The sequence below is a fragment of the Ovis aries genome, chromosome X (genome assembly GCF_016772045.2).
Source record: "Ovis aries strain OAR_USU_Benz2616 breed Rambouillet chromosome X, ARS-UI_Ramb_v3.0, whole genome shotgun sequence".
Lineage (NCBI taxonomy): Eukaryota > Metazoa > Chordata > Mammalia > Artiodactyla > Bovidae > Ovis > Ovis aries.
The window spans coordinates 70,363,897-70,386,498 of record NC_056080.1 but is presented as its reverse complement, the minus strand read 5'-3'; the positions used below and the strand labels follow the sequence as shown (position 1 = coordinate 70,386,498).

At 36.1% G+C, this 22,602-nt stretch overlaps 1 protein-coding gene across 5 annotated transcripts in view; it reads right to left on the bottom strand.

The window, feature by feature from the left end:
- Window positions 1-22,602, bottom strand: part of GPR174 (G protein-coupled receptor 174) — a 40,486-nt gene that overhangs the window by 4,828 nt on the left and 13,056 nt on the right. Inside the window, exons 2-3 of one of the 5 annotated variants that reach the window (XM_042241737.2) lie at window positions 20,078-20,170; window positions 11,667-11,708 (exon numbers count right to left, since the gene is read on the bottom strand). The exons of 1 other annotated variant lie outside the window; for it this stretch is intronic. The gene's annotated coding sequence lies outside the window, so the exon portion shown is untranslated. Of the gene's footprint in view, window positions 1-706; window positions 3,427-11,666; window positions 11,709-20,073; window positions 20,171-22,602 lie in introns of those variants that run through there. 3 more of the 5 variants (XM_042241736.2, XM_042241735.2, XM_042241738.2) reach the window with 3 other exon arrangements.

Here is a 22,602-nt window from a genome sequence, read left to right as displayed (position 1 = left end):
GCTTATGTGTAGAAAAATATATTACCATTAATGGAAAGTTCTGACATGAGTAAGGGTAATAGATACAAGTTCCATAAGGCACGTTAGAATCACAAGAGAGTATAGCTAGAAGGAATCTGAGATGTAATCTAGCTCCTTAATACTCAAAATATGATATATGAATCAGCATTACTTAAAAGTTTATTAGAAATGCAGAGGAATCTCAAGTCACACCTGGGACCTGCTGCATAACAATCAGCAATTTAAGAACCACAAGTGATTCTTAGGCATGTTAACATTTGAGAGGCTCTGATGTAGACCACATTACTGATTGTCAGACTCACCTGGGGAAGTTTAAAAAGAAAATATATATATAGCTTTCCTTAGACTTCCCGGTGTTTCCCCCAGAAATTCTGAGTCAGTATTTAATGCCTGGAATTTGTATTTTTAAAAGGTCTCTATATGATTAAGATATAGCCAACCCAGCATTGTCCTTAAGCCATCATTTAGAGGCCACTGATTTGGTTCAAATATTTCCCAGATGTCTGAAAATAAGTGGGCAGCTAGCCTCTCTTTAAATACTTCCATTAACATGGGTTATTAAGACACTTTTCAATTATGCAAGATAACACCAGTACAAAGATACAAAATTTCCAGAAAGTTGACCCAGTTAGGTCCATGATCTTTGTTCTAAAACAAAATTTAGCTTAGGGGCATGAATAGTTACCTCAAGGCTGCTGAAATCCGGGAGGATGTAACTGAATTTAAAGATATGAGGGAAGAACAGAAATGAAATAGGAATTATAAAACATCCTGCTTTGGATTATCAGATCCATGTGGCTTGAAGTAGGTTTGATTCAGCCCCTGAAGGAATTATTATTGTTATTATTTGCCTCAATTGCCTGGTAAGTAGAACAGCACATTTTGTTCAAGATATGGTGCATACTTTAATTAAACATCCTGATGAATTATATGAACTAGGCATGCAGATTGATGAGGTTAAATACTTCAGATGTCTCATAGAAGGAAATAGAGAGATGGTGTCATAAAACACAGAGAAGCATGACTGTAAGAATAAAAGTTGATGCTGAAAGAGTGGTTAAAATTAGATTGTTTAGCCCCCAAACTGAAATATATCTTTGAAATATTTTCACAGGTAGTGACTTTGATTATGTGGCAGGCAAAAATAGGTGGAAGACCAAAAAATCACAAACCCTGGTTTTTCAACCTCCTTTTAACTATTTATGTATAAAAGTCATGTGTGCATGTATGCTTAATTGTGTCCAACTCTTCAACCCTATGGATTGTATCCCATCAGGCTCCTCTGTCCATGGGATTTTCCAAACAAGAATACTGGAGTGGGTTGCCATGCCCTTCTCCAGGGGATCTTCACAACCCAGGAGTTGAACTTGCATCTCCTGTGTCAAATGCATTGAAAGTGGGTTCTTTATTCACTGAGCCACTGGAGAAGCCCATATATAGAAATCATCACCTGCTAATGTCAATGATTAGAAATCAGAAGTTAAAATATATATATCTAGTAACCTCTGATGAACATTCACCTCTCCTATCACAGTCAATGGCTTTTAAATCTACATGTCAATCCTGAGCAGTAGCTCTCTTCCCAAATATATAACACCTCTTCTTTTAGACATTTTGTCATCATCTCAGAATTCAACTTAAGAAAATGAAGCAATATTTATTTATACAAAATCCATTTCCTTCAAAGATGTGTACAAATGCACTATTTTATACATTCCTAGTCAATATTTTAGTTTCCAAGATTGACTAAAGAGCAGTCTAATTATACTTACCATCTTAAAATATTGACAGATTTTTGCATTTGAAGCTCTTATTTCTGGGAATTGATCCTGGATGAGGACATAAATATAGGTCCTATTATAGGACCTATAGGTATTATTATAGACTGTTGTATAATGGTTCCAAATAGGAAAAGGAGTACGTCAAGGCTCTATATTGTCACCCTGCTTATTTAAGATATATGCAGAGCACATCATGAGAAATGCTGGACTGGAAGAAACACAAGCTGGAATCAAGATTGCCGGGAGAAATATCAATCACCTCAGATATGCAGATGACACCGCCCTTATGGCAGAAAATGAAGAGGAACTAAAGAGCCTCTTCATGAAAGTGAAGTTGGAGAGTGGAAAAGTTGGCTTAAAGACCAACATTCAGAAAACTAAGATCATGGCATCTGGTTCCATCACTCCATGGGAAATCGATGGCGAAACAGTGGAAACAGTGTCAGACTTTACTTTTTGGGCTCCAAAATCACTGCAGATAGTGACTGCAGCCATGAAATTAAAAGACGCTTGCTCTTTGGAAGAAAAGTTATGACCACCTGGATAGCATATTCAAAAGCGGAGATATTACTTTGCCGACTAAGATCCGTCTAGTCAAGGCTATGGTTTTTCCAGTAGTCATGTATGGATGTGAGAGTTGGACTGTGAAGAAGGCTGAGCGCTGAAGAATTGATGCTTTTGAACTGTGGTGTTGGAGAAAACTCTTGAGAATCCCTTGGACTAGAAGGAGATCCAACCAGTCCACTCTGAAAGAGATCAGCCCTGGGATTTCTTTGGAAGGAATGATGCTAAAGCTGAAACTCCAGTCCTTTGGCCACCTCATGCGAAGAGTTGACTTATTGGAAAAGACTCTGATGCTGGGAGGGATTGGGGGCAGGAGGAGAAGGGGACGACAGAGGATGAGATGGCTGGATGGCATCACTGACTTGATAGACGTGAGTCTGAGTGAACTCTGGGAGTTGGTGATGGACAGGGAGGCCTAGCTTGCTGCAATTCATGGGGTCACAGAGTCAGAGACGACTGAGTGTCTAAACTGAACTGGCAATGTCTACAATAAACATTATATATGTAGTAAAATAAAATGAAATATGGCATATTTTGTCAGATTATGTTGTGTCTTTGATAAAAAAAAAAATCTTCTAATGTATTTTCATCTCACTCTGAGAAAAAAAAATAAAAGTCCTTACAACAAACAGCCTATTTCACCTATAGGATCTGGGTCCTGGTTACTCTTTTGACCTCACCTTCTATGATTCTCCCCTTTGAACCCTGCTCCAGCAACTCTATCATTCTCGCTGTGAGGTAAACAGACCAATAATATTTTCGTCTCAAAGCATTTGAATTGGCAGTTTCCTGTGCCTGAAATGCTTTAACATAGTTATGTATGTGCTTTACTTCCTTGCCTCCTTCAGATCTTTACCCAAGTGGAACCTTTTCATGAGGCTTTCTTTCCCTTATTTTCCTGTTTAAAACAGCAGCTCACCTCTAACACTTCCTATCTCCCTTTAGTATTTATTTTACTCATTTCCAGTTATAACTAACATACTCTTTGATTATTACTTATTTTCTTTTCATATATTTTCCCTACTAAAATGCAAAGTCCAAGAGAACAAGGATTCTTGTATGTTTTGTTATATATTTTGTTATATATATATATATATATATATATATTTATTTATTTATATATATATTTATATATATTTTCTTATATATTTTGTTACTTGCCTTAAAACAGCACCAAGGACTGTGGAAAACACAAGTAAGTGCTCAGTATTTATTAAATGAAATACTTTCAGTAAATAAAATCATTTGACTATAAACATCAATGTATCTTATACAAAAATCATCATCCCTCAAAACTTCAAACCAGTTTTTACTCCTGACTTCTTCATTGCTGTTAAGTGCATCTATGTTTTCCCTGGTTGTCTCAAAGTCTTGGAGGCATTGACTCTTTGTCATTTATTTTCCACTTCCAAACTGGTTCCTAAAGGGAAGATAGTGTACTATGAGGGAAATAACATATGTTTAGGAGTCAGAATTACTTGAGTTTAAATTCTTGCTCTTTTAGTTAATAGCTGTGCAACTTTGGGTGTATCATTAAACTTCTCCAATTCTTTAATTTCTCATTGATAAATGAGAATAATCATAGTACCTAACTTAGAGAGTCAATGTGAGAATTGAGCCACCTTATATAATTTATTTAGCATGGTGTATAGTACATAAGTGCTTAATAATCAACATTCTTATTATTACTACCTTCTGAAACTGCATTATTTTTCATAATCATATTATTCTTTAAATTGCATTGTTTTTACTCTAGTTCAGGGAATTATTGCTTAATTTATCTCTCTATTTCTTCCGTTATCTTTTTCCTTTAAATGAGATCTTTAAAAAGCAGTAATGGCTTCCTTTTGTCAAACAAATTACAAAATACATAGTCTGGCAATCAATCGCTTCCTTAAATAGAGTGCCATCATCATTTAAAATTTTGTCTTCCAGTGTTCTCATGTGCCAAGAACTCCAGCCAAACTGAGCTCCATACCATTCAGATTGACTTTTTCTTCCTCAACAAATAGCTTTTGCTCACTTTGTTGCCCAGCTTGGAATATCTTTTTGTTTGTTTGTTTTGCATAGCAGTCTTACATATTTATGAAGACCTCTCTCAAATTTCCAGTTCTTCATGGAAACTTTAGTGTTTAACTTAACAATGTTGTCCTAACTCCTTTAAAAATCCCCATTTATACTTCCATTCAAGCACATACTTCTGCTTTTTGGTTAGTAACTTGTTTTATTTATGTCTCTGCCTCTTTTCACCCTACTCTACCACAACAATGTCAGAAAATTCTTGAAGTCTGGGGTTTAGTCTTATGTACTTCTATATCCTCTGGAACACTTAGAACTATGTCTTGAATGTATTGAGTTCATCCAATATTTATTAAGCAAGTAGTTATTCAGCATTTATCATTTGCCAGGCAATGTGCTTGCTACTTTCACTTTTGAAAATCTTCAGAGTCAAATAGCTTACAATATTTCCAGGAAACCTGTCCAACAACTGTATCTAAGAGCTGACTACAGTTCAGTAATCAAATACTTTTAGAAAGTCTTTACCTGGTTAATTCTTCTAGAGAGAATGTTCCATCAGAATTTTTATTTTAGAAAGAGATATTCTGTATACATACCATATCTAATCATGTTACCAGCGTCCCTTATCTCTGGCATCTATGACTCCCCAATAGGCCAGATATATGAAAGGAGGAACTATCTTTGTGTGGACAGACAAAGCAGTTATCTACAGTTATTATTTTACAGGAAAGTTTCACTTAGGCAAGTCTAAATGTTTCTTTTGAGGTCTGAAGCATAGTTCCTCTTCAGCAGATTTTGCATCTTGTTCCTCTGCTCTGAGTAGTGCACTTTTAATTATTTGGAGAAAGAAGGAAGGTAATCACTCAATTTCACATCACCAGTGATAATGCCCAGTCATGTTGCTTTTTCTTAGATATCCTAGTTCACAATCACTTCTCATCCAAGAGACCAGGGCATACCAACTGACATTTGGATTGGGGGACTGCATAAGGTTTTGAAATCTGTACTGATAATTAAAAGTTAGTTTAGCCACTATCCGCTTTCTTGTTTCTACCATTCATTAAAAAATTTAGTTTTTTTCTTACACAGCTCTCATGTCTCAGGGTCTTGCTCTTATCAACATGATTTATAGGTGTCTATGTTTAGTCTTTCCTTTTTTCTTAAGCAAAGCTTCTCCAAATATGGTCCCTGGGCAAACGTGGTATATATGACTTTTTATTTAAAGTACAAGTAATCATTTTACAAAGTTCAATTCTACACATTACATTTAAAATATTTTCAGTTTTATAGAAGTGAAGAGAAGATCACAAGCTGTTATGGTGGGAAAACTGTACATATTTCCTGTTCTCAGTGCTGACAGGGCTGTGGGGATTTTCCTCGCCTGCTTTGAATGTTCACCTTTTGTCTGAGACCAGACATGAGCATTTGGGCAAGAAGTTGTTTGTTTGTTTGTTTGTTTAAGTAAAGTTATAAGCTTCCAAGCTTCCACAAAATAAACTAAGGTCCAAGATAATCAAGTCTTTGACACCCCCCGCCTCTCTCTCTCTCTCTCTTTTTTTTTTTTTTCCGTAGCTCTTTCTTGCAATTTTCTGTTTGAGAGTGTATCCAAACAACAAGTATCCAATTCTTCACATGATTAATAGTCTGTGAAAGTGGATGAGTAAACAAACCTTATGAGTTCTAGTAAAAAAGGCAAGCATGAAGTGGAAAATTAAACCAGTCTCCTGGACCTCACTCCAGGGTTGGCCTTGCTTTGAGATGTAGGTAACTACCTACTGTGATGTAAATTCATGAATTGCTCAAACTCCTAGCTTTAAGAAAGAAGAAAGAAAAAGTCCTTTCCCACTTGTTGGCTGGGGTCCAAACTCCTTTTTCTTAAGGATAAGCCTTTTGCCTATACAGAGAGTTTTGGCTTGGGATATCAGCCTCCCATCTTTAAAGATCAGTTCAGTTCAGTCGCTCAGTCCTGTCCGACTCTTTGCGACCCCATGAATTGCAGCAGGCCAGGCCTCCCTGTCCATCACCAACCCCCAGAGTTCACTCAGATTCACATCCATCGAGTCAGTGATGCCATCCAGCCATCTCATCCCCTGTCGTTCCCTTCTTAAAGACAGAGTCCTGTAATTTAAAGCTAGTAACTTTTCTTGAGGAATGTCGCTACTTCATACAAACTCAGAATTTCTGGATCATGTTGTAATAGACCTCAGAACTTTTGCATCCTTTGCCTTTCTGCTCAGTGTATCTGATGTTTCTGGTCTTGGTACTTAGTAATTTCAACTTTCCACCATTACTTGTGTTTTACTTGTAATTTGGAGCCATTATTATTCAAAGTGCATAGCATTTTGTTTATTAAAAGGAAAGCAAATGTGGAAGCTTCTCAGAAGACACTGGGGTCTTCAGAAACTTTATAATGGATCCTGATGGAAAATTATTCAGAATTAAATTTTAAATACTAAAGTACAAATGGCAAAAAAGGAATTAGTTAGCCCTCAGTAAAAAGCCTTAAAAGGTACTCATAGAGACTTCAGTAACTACTCTGAAAAATTACCAGGGAACATTTGATATCCCAAGAACAAGGCAATTAATCTGACAAAGGACAATCTTAATTTTGAATTTTAAATGGCAGATAATGTATATTGTCCAAGAAGTGACCACATACCAGGAACAATTACTGTGGTCCTACACTTCTTTCAGCAGCCAGAAACTGAGTCTTCTGGAAACTCTTGGCTCTTAGAGATATCTTTCTAATTATTGACACTGAAGTGTCACTGAAAAAGATTATTGGATTCCTTGACTAATTTTCTAACAGTGACAGAAATGTTATGACAAGTACATGTCCCTTGGCTTTAGATGGAAGTAGAGAGGGTGGCAGATAACTGCTAACACATCTTCTTCCCATCTTCTTTTATAAGCCACCACATTTGAGAAAAGGGTTATGAATATAAAATATTAGTAGAGTCGGTATATGTTTCCTTGGCTCTGTCTCCAAAAGGAGGAGTAGGGGGTGTTAAGTTGGGCAAGTCCCAGACTAAACTCACAGACTAAACTCATAGACTCTTGTGTCAAATCTATTCTACTCATGATCTAATAACAAGATAATGACATATTCACCTGGATGTCACTCTAGCCCAAATCTGGAATAAGGATGCCCCAGGTACGAAATATCAAACATCAAATTATTCTGTAGGTCCTCACCAGAACTGTTGTCATATATGTTGGAGATGGCATCATATATATGTTGATTGAAAAGAGATAGTGAAAATTGAATAATATAGGACCCTTTCATATGACACTCTTTTCATCCTACACCAGTCTTTAAAGTACTAAATTCACAAATATCCAGACATTTTACTCTTCTCTAAGACAGGGCTGAGGTGTCTTAAAAGGATCACAGACTCCATCTGAAGTTAAGCCTGGGATTATGTCAACCCCTGGAGCTTGATGCATGGCCAAGAGTTTATTGGAATTTTGTATATTTGTTTTCATCTCATAATGCTCTGTTAGTAATAAGGTAATTTTTCAGTGAGTGACAATATTTGTAAGATTGGTATATAATGAAGTACAAGTCAATGTCCTTCACTAATCTTATTCTTTGGTTTTAAAAGCAGATCTAGTAAGCCAGAAAGAAAAACACCAATACAGTATACTAACGCATATTTATGGAATTTAGAAAGATGGTAATGATAGCCCTGTATGTGAGACAGCAAAAGAGACACAGATGAAAAGAACAGTCTTTTGGACTCTGTGGGAGAGGGAGAGGGTGGGGTGATATGGGAAAATGGCATTGAAAAATGTATAATATCATATATGAAACGAATCGCCAGTCCAGTTTCGATGCATAATACTGGATGCTTGGTGCTGGTGCACTGGGACGACCCAGAGAGATGGTACGGGGAGGGAGGAGGGAGGGGGTTTCAGGATGGGGAACATGTGTATACCTGTGGCAGATTCATATTGATGTATGGCAACCAATAATTAACCTCCAATTAAAATAAATAAATTTATATTAAAAAATAAAAATAAAAAAGCAGATCTATATCATTCACTGTTTTCTAGCAGTCTGTAGTATGAGTTGAAAACCACAAAAAGGAAACCCTGAAAATCCCTTCTTCCAAAGTCTTTTGCAGATGTTATTACAGAAAGATAATGAGATTCTATTCTGTCTTGACTCAAAACATAGTGTTCATACCTAAAATGAATAGGTAAGCAAATAAAGAATACCCACCAACACAACAGCTGCAAACTTTTTGTACCATTCTAGCATAGTATCAGTAGCACTTAGCAATATTTCAGGAGGAGCAAACGCTCAGATTTTATCTCTGCTTACAACATTTTAGCATAAGCAATAACCCAATTTCCTTTTTATTATGTTAAATAGCACACCTTTCTTATTTTAGATGAAAATATTTCTACAGATATCTTTATCAGATTCAGGATAAAGCAAATCATGAACTTATCCAAAATCTTTCAAATATTCACACTGTGATGGTTTAAAATATCTGATATTCAAAGCTTTATTTTGTCTCTTTAGCATGAGCTCTCATCAGACTCTTCCAAATGCCTAGGCTTCCACCATGCCAGGCTGACCTTGAATATAGTGTGTACCTTTGAATGTCTTTCTCTCTCTTTCTTTTAATTTAGTCTGAAAGTTTTTTAAGGTCCAGTCCCCCATCCTCACTTTTCCACTTTGATAAAAAATCTTGATAGAAAAGAGAATTTTGATAATTTAATTTCTTCTTCCAATACTCTGAGTCATTCAGACTGGAATTAGCTCTCCTTCCCAGGTGGCACCAGCGTCTCCTGCTAGACACAGGAGGCTCGAGTTTGACCCCATTTCTGGATTGGGAAGATCCCTGGAGTAGCAAATGGCAACTCATTCCAGTATTCTTGCCTGGAGAATCCCATGGACAGAGGAGCCTGGTGAGCTACAATCCATAGGGTCACAAAGAGTTGGACATGACTGAAGTGACTTAGCATGCATACAAACCTTCCTTTGACTTCCCATAGCATACTGCTTATACTTCTATTATAGTCTGATGGGGCCTGACTAATAGTATAGTTAGTTGTCAATAACTGTTAAATTGTAAGCTTTTTGAGAACAGGAACTCTGTCCTAATCATTCACATATCTCTCACAACACTTCAGTCAGTTCAGTCACTCAGTCGTGTCTGACTCTTTACAACCCCATGAACTGCAGCATGGCAGGCTTCCCTGTCATCACCAACTCCGGAAACTTGCTCAAACTCATGTTCATCGAGTCTGTGATGCCATCCAACCATCTCACTGTCTGTCGCCCCCTTCTCCTCCTGCCTTCAATATTTCTCAGCATCAGGGTCTTTTCAAATGAGTCAATTCTTAACATAAGGTGGCCAAAGTATTGGTGTTTCAGCTTCAGTATCAGTCCTTCCAATGAATATTCAGGACTGATTTCCTTTCGGATTGACCGGTTTTGATTTCCTTGCAGTCCAAGGGACTCTCAAGAGTCTTCTCCAACACCACAGTTCAAAAGCATCAATTCTTTGGCACTCAGCTTTCGTTATGGTCCAACTCTCACAACACTTAGACCAGTACTAAGTGCTCATTGGCAGACCTTTAGTACATGCCTACTAAATTTGAATACAAATTCCCCTGCACATGGCTGTAGGATATTTTTTTCCAATTATCCATTTTTGTATAATTTTTGAAGTATGTCACTTAAAGACTCTTGAAATTATAAAATCTAAAAACATATTTAGTAATTTCTAGCTATTGTTTTAATAATTGATAGTGGCTACTGCAAAGCATTTGAAGATTACCAAGCCTCTTTTTAAAGAATTTCCTTTTTTATTTACTAAGGATCACATCTGAATCTTTTAATAGCAGGAAAATTTGCTCTTCCTTCTTAGTCATCTCTCAGTGGATAAAATAAGTGCTCTGGATGCCATACCATTGAACTGATTATGATTTCATCCATGGTTTCCTCAAAACAATCAAATATATTCATATAAGTGTTTGGAAATCAGGTTGAAGAAATTTCAAAAACAATCAAAAAGAAACTCCCTCCTTCATGGCAACAGTGACCCCAATAGTCTTCCATGCTCACCTAACATTTGAAAAATAATTCAGCTACGATGTTACCATATTTACCTGCAAGCTCTGAACTAGGGCAGAATTCTTGTTGTTATGTAGTCACTAAGTCACATCTGACTCTTTTACTACCCCATGGACTGTAGCCCACCAGGCTCCTCTGTCCATGGGATTTCCCAGGCAAGAATATTGGAGTTGGATTGCCATTCCCTAAGAAGGGAGGGGGGTTCAGGATGGGGAACACGTGTATACCTGTGGCGGATTCATGTTGATGTATGGCAAAACCATTACAATATTGAAAGTAATTAACCTCCAATTAAAATAAATAAATTTATATTTAAAAAATAAATTAATTTTTAAAAAAAGAAAGCACATCTCCTGCATTAGCAGGCAGATTCTTTACCGCGGAGCCACAAGGGAAGCCCCGAGGCAGAGTACCGAACTCAAAACAGACTTATAGCCTTTTTAAAAAATCTCAACTTGCAGTATACATTTAAACAGCTGAATTGTATTACAATTAAAGGAAGTGCAAATAAAAGTAACTCAAGTTTTAAAAAGTATTATCCTCCTACCACATACACACACACACACACCAGAATGGAAGAGCATACTTTTTGTGGTAATGTGGTGCTATTTTTAATTTTTTTAAACCACCACCTGCTCAGCCATTAAAAAGAACACATATGAATCAGTTCTAATGAGGTGGATGAAACTGGAGCCTATTTTACAGAGTGAAGTAAGCCAGAAACAAAAACACCAATACAGTATACTAACACATATATATGGAATTTAGAAAGATGGTAAGGACAACCCTGTATGAGAGAAAGCAAAAGAGACACAGATGAAAAGAACAGTCTTTTGGACTCTGTGGGAGAGGGAGAGGGTGGGGTGATTTGGGAGAATGCCATTAAATCATGTATAATATCATATATGAAACGAATCTCCTGTCCAGGTTCGATGCGTGTTACTGGATGCTGGTGCACTGGGATGACCCAGAGGGATGGTACGGGGAGGGAGGAGGGAGGGGGGTTCTCATGGGGAACACGTGTATACCTGTGGTGGATTCATGTTGATGTATGGCAAAACCAATGCAATATTGTAAAGTAATTAACCTCCAATTAAAACAAATTTATATTAAAAAAAAAACTCACCACCTGCTGCTTTCTTTTGGCAGGAAATGACAACTCCCTCCCCCATCATACACAGGGGACTTACCAAGTACTGAAACTGTGTTGAACAAGCACTTGTTCCCAAAACCTGCAGTTGAGAAAAGATTATATTTTTCCCTATTACATTTACCTGCTGGCTTGCTCACTTTTATTTCTGACATGTCAATTGCTTACATTTCTGTCATTATCTAATCAGAGTACAGCTGGAGTTTTGGATACCTATAGGCCTAGGGAATTAATTTAGCCTGGAGTGAGTTTAGAAGCAATTTAGACAGAAGCTTGCTATTTATTTATTTCTTATATCTTTCCCTTAAATATGTCTTATGGAAGGCTAAAGAAAGAAGGTACTTCTAATCCAAAACTGGTGACAGTAAATAAAATGATTATTTCCAGTGAATGGTATTATTTGCAGTGCTTGGTTGGTTTGAGATGACTCTTTATATCACTGGATTGAAAACTAAGTGACTCGTCACTTCTTGATATTCATTTAAATTTAATCATTTCATTTTCTTCCTGTTTTCTTTGCAACATTTTAACAATTATGTTTCAGTGATTGACTTCAGTGACAGAGAACTGCAAATATGGGAAGTATGATTCTTTTCATTTTAAGATGTTCATCAAGTGGTAATGTGCTTCCATCATTAGTTCTATGACTGGCCTCTTATCTAACTGTGCATCGATTATTTCGACAAGACTTCACAGATAGGCTAGGAGGAAGGTTGAAACAAATGGCTAGCAAACCTAAATAGCAAATTTATCTAAAACTGGGACGCTTCTTTTTCCTTGTCCTTCTCAATACTGGGCAGATCATTGATATCATTAATAATGCAAAATGTAAACTTTAAAGTTTTCTTTAATCCCCTTCTTCACTCTGTCCTATTTCTCTTCTCTGCCCCCTGTTTAGACTGCAAATTACTTCATCTGACCTTCTCTGTCACATTGTTATTTTGTTTTTTCTTATTTCTAGTTCTATCTGACTTTCTCATTACTTTCACATCTTCAACTGTGTTATCAACATATCCTACATACCACACACAAATATATTCATCTCTAGTAAATTTCCTTTGCCTGGGAGCATGAATTATATTCTCCATTTGATTTTATTTATCTGGGAAAAGTAACCCAAGAAACACATGCATGCTTTTAACATTTAAGACTTAGGATTCCTTGCAGTGGAAATATATTTTAAAAATAAAGTTATCACAAACAACAAAGTGTAACTATATTCAATAACTTATAATAATCTATAATAGAAAATAATTTGAAAACACAGACACATGCACACACACACAGTCATTTTGCTTTACACCAGAAACTAACACAGCATTGTAAACCAATTATACTTTAATAAAAATAAAAAATAAAGGACATCTAGGAACATCCTACAGCTAAAAATCTTATTTAATGGTGAAAGACTGAATTATTTCCTCCTAAGATTGAGAGTAAGTAAATAATGTCTGCTTTCTTTCCTTCTATGCAACATTGTACAGCTTGCGAATGCAACCAGGGAAGATAAATGAAAATAATGCATTCAGATTAGAATGGAAGAATCAAAATAATCTTTGTTTTTAAATGACATGATTGTCTATTTAAAAATACAGTAACAAAAAAAAGAAGAACTGCCAGTTAAAAAAAAATGAATAAAGCAAGGTTTCCAGAAAACATGTCAATAAAGAGATATCCATTTATATTTTGTACTATTAATGAACAGTTGCACATTGAAACTTAGAAAATAACACTTATAATACCATCAAATTATGAAATACTTAGAAATATATCTGGCAAGTGATGTGAAAATAGCTGTACACTAATATTTACAAAAAGTTGCTGAGAAATTAAAATGCTTAAATAGATGGAACAATATGTTTCAAAACAAATTTATCAGTAAGCAAGCAGCCAATTGAATTTGTCTTTCCTAGGCTGTCACTTTGAAAGGTTATATGCTTATTCCAATTACATTCCAAGTGCTCAGGAAATTTTTGGAACTCTTCCTTAGAATTACACTCGGCGTTTGCCCCACATACTTTGGAATAATTGCTGTGGTGAAAAGTCTTTGTCTTTTAATGGTAGTTGAATTTTGGAAACAGATAAAAGTTATTCAGAAATAAGTCTGAAGAATGAACTTTAAGGATCAAGTTAAAAGTGCCTTTTTGTGGCCAAAAACAAGATATGATCACAGTGTATTAAGACTCAGTTTTCTTAATTAGCTCAACTCAGTCTCAAAGATAATTTCAAAGAATAAGTTATAAGACTATTTGGTGAAACAGCATCATTATTAGGACTTCCCTGTTGGCTCAGATGGTTAAGTGTCTGTCTACAATGCGGGAGACCCGGATTCGATCCCTGGGTTGGGAAGATCCCCTGGAGAAGGAAGTGGCAATCCACTCCAGTATTTTTGCCTGGAAAATCCCATGGACAGAGGAGCCTGGTAGGCTACAGTCCATGGGGTTGCAAAGATTATAAGCATATAGCTTTGAAAAATGAAGATTGGAGGTGATATTCATTAAAAATACAAACAATGATATACTTCCTTAAGTTAATAATAGCAAAGGTAACTTAGTGAAATGAAAATAATATCAGATTGAGAGTGAGAAAACATCAGTTCTTGTTTCACTTCTGCCATTGAATATCTGTGTGACCTTGAGCAAGTCAATTTATCTGGGCCTCCATTTTTTTCTTTGAAATATGTAGATTAGGCCAAATAATGTTTAACAGCACTTCTAGCACTAGTATTTTGTTCTTTTAGTTCTGAATTTTATTTTATTATTATTACTTTTGGCTGCACCACATGGTTTTTGGGATTTTAGTTCCCTGAAAATGGCTTGAACTCATGCCTGTTGCATTGGAAGCACAGTATCCTAACCAGTGGACCACCAGAGAATTCCCTTACTTCTGAGTTTTAAATAGCTCTGGCATTCTATGCCATATATATATATATATATATATATATATATATATATATATATATGTTTTCATGTTAGTGTTAGTCATACCACTCAGTCATGCCTGACTCTTAGTGACCCCATGGACTGTAGCCTGCCAGGCTCCTCTGTCCATGGAATTCTCCAGGCCAGAATATTGGAGTCAGTATCCATCCCCTTCTCCAGGGGATCTTCCCAACCCAGGACTGAACCCATGTCTCCTGCATTGCAGGCAGACTCTTTACCATCTGAGCCACCAAGGAAGCTCAAGAATACTGGAGTGGATAGCCTATCCCTTCTCCAGCAGATCTTCCCAATCCAGGAATTTAACTGGGATCTTCTGCATTACAGGCAGATTCTTTATCTGCTGAGTTGTGTTTTCATGTGCATGCATATAAAATTATGGCACAATATGTAAATATTTTACAAATAATGAGGCATCATTTGTAGTTGACAAGAAAATGGACTCTGGAGCCAGTCTTTGTGTTTCCAAACTAAGGCTCTGCAACTGACTAGCTGTTGAATTTGGGCAAGTAACACAAACATTTCTACATTTCAATTGCCTCATGTGTACAATGAGATGATAACAGTGCCTATCTCTATGGTTATGAGGAGTTGATATTTCTAAGATTCTATACCAAGTGCTATATAAATATATTAAATAAAATGAACAAATTCTTATTATTATACATGTAAAATAATTATAAATATGCATAAATGTGCAGCCAAAAACCAAATGCTAGCTAATGTCTCCAGGAGGATATCATTTAAACCAATTACATAAATTACAAGTTGCATACCTATTAATACAAATTGCAAACTACATGCCTATTAATACAAAGAATTTATTGTTATTTGTTTTGTTTAGCTTTTTGTTTGTTTGTTTGCTAATTGTGGTAGTTGAGTATTTCTCTTTTTTCTCTCTTGAGCCTGAGGTTGTATCTTGATTATGGACTTTTATGGTTATTAAGAAACGAAAATGCATTTGAATTGTCTCTAGTTAATTTGAATTTTACATCATGACTGGAATTCAGGCTAAACCAGCACTTTCATTTTTAATACTTCTGATGGAAGTATGGTCCATTAATTGAGCCAGCATATATTTATTTCACAAAAGACAATAGAAATATATCAGTAGTGGTGTAACCTACTCAACCTATCACTAGTCACCAATTTACGACTGCTACAAACATTATACATTTTGGACAGTTGCCTAAATTTTTCTCTTTGTCTTACTGAGCTCTCGAGTTATGCTCATCACCTCAGGGGGAAAGTCTCAAATAATCTTGATAAGAGGCTCTTCCACCTTTTATGAGAAAGTGCAAGAAGAAAGCAAGGATGGAGTGGCTTCAGGTTGGCCTTCACATATCCATAAACCCATACACTAAATACTTAAGTTACCCATGCACATGTTAACATATAAATGATATGTTCACTACAAAGTATTATTTATTAAAACACTAACCTCATGGTTAGGAATATAACCGAAAGTGACCATATTTAGGGGGTTTTTTATCCATGTTTAAGTGATCTGCATAGTCATTTTGCTCATGATTTTGTATTATATAAGTTTCAGGTATATGGCGTTATAATCAAACATTTGGATAACTCCAAAATGTTCACCACTACAAATCTAGTTACCTTCCTTCACAATAAAGTTGACCTTCTTCATCCATTTCAATCACTCCCCCACCCTCCTTCCCTTCTTATAACTGCTAATGTTTGCTATATCTACAAGGTACAAGAATTGAACATAGACCATAGGAGCATGCGTACAAAGCCACTTCAGTCGTGCCCAACTCTTTGTGACCCTATGGACTATAGCCCACCAAGCTCCTCTGTCCACGGACTTCTCCAGTCAAGAACACTGGAGTGGGTTGCCTTGTCCTCCTCCAGGGGATCTTTGTGACCCAGGGATTGAAACCACATCTCTTATGTCTTTTGTATTGGCAGGCAAGTTCTTTACCACTAGGGCCACCTAGGAAGCCCATATATTTTGGATTTATTTCAGTTCAGTCACTCAGTCATGTCTGACTCTTTGCAACTCCATGGACTGCAGCACACCAGGCTTCCCTGTCATCACCAAATCCCAGAGCTTGCTCAAACTCATGTCCATCAAACTGGTGATACCATCCAACCATCTCAACCTGTCATCCCCTTCTCCTCCTACCTTTAATCTTTCCCAGCATCAGAGTCTTTTCCTATGAGTCAGTTCTTTGCATCATGTGGCCAAAGTATGGAGCTTCAGCTTCAGCTTTAGTCCTTCCAATGAATATTAAGGACTGATTTCCTTTAGGATTGGCTGGTTTGATCTCCTTGCTATCCAAGGGACTCTCAAGAGTCTTCTCCAACACCACAATTCAAAAGCATCAGTTCTTCAGTGATCAGCCTTCTTTCTGGTCCAACTCTCACATCCATACATGACAGTGGGAAAACCATAGCTTTAACTATATGGATCTTTGTCAGCAAAATATTTTGGATATTAACCCCTTATAAGATATACTGTTTGAGAATATATTCCCCCATATAGTAGGCTACATTTTTGTTTTGAGAATGGTTTCTTTAGCTGTACAGAAGCTTGTAAGCTTGATGTAGTTTCATTTGTTTACTTTTGCTTTTGTTTCCTTTGGCTTTTGGTGTCAGATCAACAAAAACACTGCTAAGACTGATGTAAATGAGATTACCACTTATGTTTTCTTCTAGGAATTTAATGATTTTAGATCTTATATTCAAGTTTTTAATTCATTTAGGGTTAATTTTGCATGTTGTGTAAGCTGGTTTCATTTGTTTGCATGTGAAAATTCAATTTTCCTACCACCATTTATTGAAGAAACTGTCATTTCTCCATTGTTTTGTTCATTTGTTGTGAATTAATTGTCCATATGTGTTAGCTTATATCTGAGCTCTCAGTTCTGTTTCATTAATCTGTGTGGCTGTTTTTACACCAGTACCATACAGTTTCAATCACTATAAATTTGTAGTACCATTTGAAATTAGGGAGCATGATGCCCCCAGTTTTCTTCTTTCTCAAGGTTATTTTGGCTATTCAGAATCTTCTATTATTTGATACAATTTTTAGTATTAGTTGTTATAGTTATGTATTGTACTGCATTGTTTTAGTTCTATAAGATATGCCATTGAAATTTCAACAGGAATTGCATTGAAGCTGTAGATTGCTTTGGGCAGTATGCACATTTTAACAATATTAATTCCTCCATTCCATAAGGATAGAATATCTTTTCACTTGTTTATGTCTTCTTCCACTTCTTTCATCAGTATCTTATAATTTTCCGTGTATGGATCTTTTAAGCCCTTGGTTAATTTTATTCCTAGTTTTTTTTTTATGCATTAATAAATGAGATTGTTTTCTTAATTTATCTAGCTCATTAATAGTATATAGAAACACCACAGATTTCTATATATTGATTTTGTATCCTGTGACTTTTGTGAATTCACTTATTTCCAAGAATTTTGGGGTGCAGTCTCTAGTGTTTTCTATATACAGTATAATTTCTTCTGAAAATATTAACAGCTCTAATTCTTCTTTTCCAATTTTGTTGTATTTAATTTATTTCTGTTGCCTAATTGATGTGGCTAGGACTTCTAATACTATGTAGAATAAAAGTGATGAGAATGGAATCTTGTTCCTAATCTTAGAATAAAAGCTTTCAACATTGAATATGATTTTACTTGTGGGCTTGTCATATGTGGCCTTCATTGTGTTGCATTATATTCCCTTTTTAACTATTTTGTTGAGATTTTAATCACAAGTGTATGTGGATTTTTTTTTTCAAATGACTCATATATCTATTGAGCTCATCATATGATTTTTATCCTTCATTTTGTTAATGTGATGTATTGCATTGATTGATTTGTATGTGTTGAGACATCCCTAAATCTCTTACATAAATCCTAATCAATCATGGTATGTAATCCTTTTAGTATATTATTGAATTAGATTCACCAATATTTTGTTGAGTTTTGCATCTATGTTTATTAAAGATATTTTCCTGTAGTTTTCTTTTTCTGTTGTATCCTTGTCTGGTTGTCATATCAGGGTAATGTTCAGTTCATTAAATACATTTGGAAGGATTTCTTCCTCTTCAGTTTGTTGGAAAAGTTTGAGAAGGATAGGTATTAAATCTTCTTTTCATGCTTTGTAGAATTCATGATTAAAGGTATCTAATCTTAGACATTTGTTTGTTGGGAACTTTTTTTTAACTTTTTATTTTATGTTGGAGTATAGTTGATTAACAATGTCATGTTAATTTCAAGTGTGCAGCACAGTGATTCTGTTATACATATACATGCATCCATTCTTTTTCAAATTATTTTCCCATTTAGATTGTTACATATATTGAGCAGAGTTCTCTCTGCTATACAGTAGGTCTTTGTCAGTTACCCATTTTAATATAGCCATGTGTACATGTCAATTCCAAAGTCCCTAACTAACCCTTCCTTTCCAGAGATTTTTTATTAATCTTTCAATTCCTTATTAGTAATATGTCTATACAGATTTTCTATTTTCTCATGATTCAGTCTTGAAGGATGATATTTTTTCTAGGAATTTGCTATTTGTTCTCAGTTGTCCGATATTTTGAGATGCAATTTTTCATAGTAATCTCTTATGGTACTTTGTTTTTCTGTGCCATATGTTATAACTTCTCTTTCATATATTTTGAGTCCTCTCCCTTTTTTCTTGATATGTCTAGTTTAAGGTTTGTCAATTTGGTTTATACTTATGACAACCCACTCCAGTATTCTTGCCTGGAGAATCCCATGGATGGAGAAGCTTGGTGGGCTACAGTCCACAGGGTCACAAAGAGTCAGACACAACTGAGCGACTTAACTAACTTTCATGATATTTTAGAGTAATCTTAAGTATTAGATATTTTCACTTCTGATTATTAGATATCTAGGCTGATTTTTCAGTAATACTCTGAAGAATAGACATCAAGACAAAGAAGCCAATAGAAGCATACCAAACACCCCCCATCTCCAAAATCTGTTCTTAGCCTAAGATTTATTGATTCTTAAGCTTACCAATCAGTGAATAGATACTTGCCTAATATGTATGTGAGTCACCTATAGCTACTATAATCTTCCTTTCCAGCAAATGGCATACCCTTTCTCAACACACACATATTATCCTCTATTGTATGACTAGTGTGGCCAATGTGTGCTGAGTAATACTATATATATATATATATATATATATATATATATATATATATATATATATAAATTTAAACTTATTCTTCCCTTTGTTTCAGATTCCAATATGACTCAATGGGACACTATTAATAAAAATAATATCCTACAAAATACTCTATAAACTGTGGCCTTTCATGTTCTATAAAATTACATTTATTGTCTAAGATAAATGTAATTTACCTGGTCATCACCTGGTAATCTGTCAAGTGTACCAGAAAATGTGGGACAGGCTCTTAGTGCGTTTCCAGGGCCCACAGAGTGAAAGCACACTCTTTTAAGGATGATGAAACAAGAGAAGTCAAGGTAATGTTTGAATACCTACTGTTTTCTCCAGTGCCATTAAAATTATTTAATCAGAGCAACAGGGTCTCTTGAGGAAGCCAGGGGGAATCCAGCTGCTTTAATTCATTCATGCCTGAAAGAACATAGAAGAACCATGATCAAGAACAGTGGGAACAGCATTCCCACAGAAGGCTGGTAAATATCAGAAAGTGGATGCTTAGATGGAGAAGGCAATGGCACCCCACTCCAGTACTCTTGCCTGGAAAATCCCATGGACGGAGGAGCCTGGTGGGCTTCAGTCCATGGGGTTGCGAAGAGTAGGACACAACTGAGCAACTTCACTTTCACTTTTCACGCATTGGAGAAGGAAATGGCTACCCACTCCAGTGTTCTTGCCTGGAGAATCCCAGGGACGGGGGAGCCTGGTGGGCTGCCGTCTATGCGGTTGCACAGAGTCGGACACAACTGAAGCGACTTAGCAGCAGCAGCAGCAGGATGCTTAGAACCCAGAAATAGATTGCTGTGGGCAAGTGAGAGCATGAAAAGAGTTACCTTAGCCCTTAGTGATAGCAAAGTAGAGTGAGCAGGAATCCATTTTCTACCATCTGACATCTCTTTTGGACTTAGTAGCTTTTTGAAAGGGTATAAGTGGATAAGGATGTCAGTGCTAGGTTCACAGTCCTTCCTTGGTCAAGGAGCTCTTCATTTTGATGAGCTCCCTAGGAAAATCTCAACAACTTGTAGTCAAACTCACAACACACTTGGAATGTAGAAACTAACTTTTTCTCAGTTAGTGATTTTTCTGAGTTCTCATGACCACAACTGTTTAATTAGTGAATACATATATAAGGAAACCAAACTGGCCACTGGCTGTTATTCCAGCTGGTGCTAAGAAGAGAGACTAACTTGTATGTAAAACTACCTTATGGGTATCCTTACAATGATTATAGATGACTTCCTACGTGGGGTGATTTAGAGACATCAAAAAACCACACTCCACATCTGCTCCTCTTTGCTCCACTTTACCCAGTGATCTCTTGCCCAGACTTGACACTTTGCCTTAAATACAGCATTATAGATTCAATCATTTAGGGCACTTTGTCTCCAACGACCTCCTATTAAAGATGCTACAAGGAGGATTTTCACATTAACCTATTAACTATAATAAATCAGATAAGCTAGTTTTCACCATAAAAGGTGAATTGGATGAAATGCAAAGATATATATTTTTTTACCTGGTAGAAGAAGGAAAGTAAATGAATGCAGAGGCAGATAGCCTTACATGGTGTGATATAGTAGAATCACCTGAGAAGCCAGAATGCAGAAGTTTTAGCAGAGATTTCTACAATAGGAAAGAGAGAGCAGGAAAGACAAGAGCTAGGCAATAAACATAGCAGCTGCCACCTAAACAAGTTTGATTCAAGCTAGTTTTTTCTCATCAGATTGCCAGTTCCTTCAGGAAGGGGATCCTTTCAAAGAGACTAGATATTAGAGTTCAAACACCAGGATCAGTTGGGGAATCTCTCTCTCTCTCTCTCTCTCTCTCTCTCTCTCTCTCTCTCTCTCTCTTTCTCCTTCTCTTTCTCTCTTGCCCTCTTTCTCCCTTCTATAAAATGAGTATAATAAATAATGCCTGTTCCTGGAGTATATTATTAAGATTACATGAGGTATACCAAATAAAAGTCAGTAAGAGTATGCTTTACACACAATAGGTAGCCAATGCATGTTGTTTGTCCTTTTCTTCTTGCCTTTAAGACATAGTAATTAGGATGCTAGGCACACAGAAACTCCTCAATATAGGCCTTAAAATGGCCTGATGAAGAAAATTAATAGTGTAGATAAAGTAGACTAAAGTTCTTTCTAAACTGCTTTGTGTTTAAAATAAGGTAACAATGTGAAAGAAATAGACATGAGAAGACAATGAGTAAGCTGAATGCATTCTCAGATGTCCCAGAATCCACAGAAGTCTGTCAGGTGGCTATGAACCAAAGCCCAGATAGGAAGTTATAAAGTTATGATCTCTACTGGTACTTTGTTAGAAGGTAAAACAAAAGCTATCCAAGTTCAACTATACCACCAAAGTGGGGCAGATATCTGAGGACAAACTATAGGGACAGAATTCAGTGACTGAGCAGAGTCACAGATTAATCATAAACTCTACCAAGCAAATCTGGCTGGCTAGAAGAAGATTCTAAGATGGTAAATATTCTCAAGAACTATTTTTTTTTAAATTCATTTAACTTATTGTATTTCATGGACAGGAGTCAGGCATGATATCAACAAATGGATTTTTACTTTGGAGTCACTTCATCAATTACTTCTAAAAGAGCCATATACTACAGAAGTATTCTGCTTTACTTGATGGCTTTTTCAACTCCAAGAACAGGTTACTTGAGCTGAAAGAAAGCAGGATGTAAGAGAATGAACACTGGCCAGGCACTGGATTCCTGACTTCTAGTTTTGGCTGTATCAGTAGTTGATGGTATATTCTTAGGAAAGTTCCTTCCATCTCTGGGACTCATCTTTGTGTGTGTGTGTAAAATTAGAGACTGAATTATCCCTAAG